This window comes from Peromyscus maniculatus, chromosome 22 (genome assembly GCF_049852395.1).
Source record: "Peromyscus maniculatus bairdii isolate BWxNUB_F1_BW_parent chromosome 22, HU_Pman_BW_mat_3.1, whole genome shotgun sequence".
Classification (NCBI taxonomy): Eukaryota; Metazoa; Chordata; class Mammalia; order Rodentia; family Cricetidae; genus Peromyscus; species Peromyscus maniculatus.
Window position 1 is genome coordinate 25,668,999 of NC_134873.1, and position 1,436 is coordinate 25,670,434.

At 38.3% G+C, this 1,436-nt stretch overlaps 1 pseudogene; it reads left to right on the forward strand.

The window, feature by feature from the left end:
* The first annotated feature begins 228 nt into the window (after nt 1-228).
* LOC102906696 (ubiquitin-like protein 5 pseudogene) lies at nt 229-521 on the forward strand (annotated as a pseudogene).
* The last annotated feature ends 915 nt before the right edge of the window (nt 522-1,436 follow it).

Below are 1,436 nucleotides of genomic sequence, written 5' to 3' on the forward strand. Positions count from 1 at the left end.
CCTTCAGAGGTCAGAAGAGGACACTGGATCTTCTGCAACTAGAGTGACAGGCAGTTGTGAGCCACCCAATGTGGGTGCTGGAAACAGAACCAGGTTCTTCCACAAAAGCTGTATGTGATTTTAACCCACTGAGTCGTTGCTCCAGGCCTGAGGATTGCTTTGAATTTGACGATAAGATGTTTAAATGTCTTTTTTTTTTTTATTAAAGAATGCACAATCTTAGAAGTTGTGTCGTCGATAAGTTCGAGGGGATTAGAGCTTCAGCCACAATGATTGAGGTGCTTTGCAACGACCGTCTAGGAAAGAAAGTCCGCGTCAAGTGCAACACCGATGACACCATCTGGGACTTGAAGAAACTGATAGCAGCCCAAACTGGCACCCACTGGAATAAGATCATTCTTAAAAAGTGGTACACGATTTTTAAGGACCACGTGTCTCTGGGAGATTATGAAATCCATGATGGGATGAACCTGGAGCTTTATTACCAATAGACGGGAATTCCTTTTCCTTGTCTACCCTGCCTACCCTCATTTGACACTGGTATAGATGCCCATTTTTAACGATTCACATGAATAAAAACTTCAATGCTAAAAAAAAAATGTACAATCTCAACCTAATGGGGGTAAAGATTTTCTTGAGTGTCTAGGGTTAACTTGAACATACCTTGTCCTAAATGATAGGGGTTATATGACTAATGCCCTTAGATTATGGCAGTCATGTACAGACAGGTCCCCATGAGAGAATTTTTTTGTCAAGAAAAATCTAGTCAATTTGGGGACCAAAATAGCTTGTTGTATAAGTTAATGTGGTTGGAAAATGTGTCTATCCAACTACTTTATGGTGATAGGACTATTTAACTAGTAGACAAGCATCTTTACAACCAAGTTATTTACACTGAAGTTTCTAACTGTATAAAAAAATCGAATGGTTTTTATATTTAGTCATCATGAAAAGGAAGTTAGGGAAACTGTAGGGAAGTATTTCACACACAAAAGTCATCCGTAGGTTAATACACAGGATGTAGGTATATAGCAAATATACTTGGCAACCTGTAAGTTTTAATAATTCTGTTTAAACTCAAAAGAAAATTCATGGGCTGCCAGCCGATCTGAAATGTCTGAAAAGGCATCTAGGAGAAATTGAAACCTAAATGTAATGGGAGAAGTTTGGTCAGTTCACCTTGTAAGGCATTCTGGGCTCTGATGAAATTTGTAGCATAAAACCTTACGAATTCAAGCTTTGGGGAACAGAAAAAAAAAAAACAAATGTCATTTTGAAATGACTTCTACTTCAGTGCTTCCACTAGCACCTTGTTTTTTTCAACTTTCATTTGCTTAATGAACATTTTAATGGCACTGTGTGATAGGCATGTCCCCTGCTTTCACAGCTTCAGTTTATGATTTGATGAATTCAGGCCAGTCTGTAAGAAAATAAGC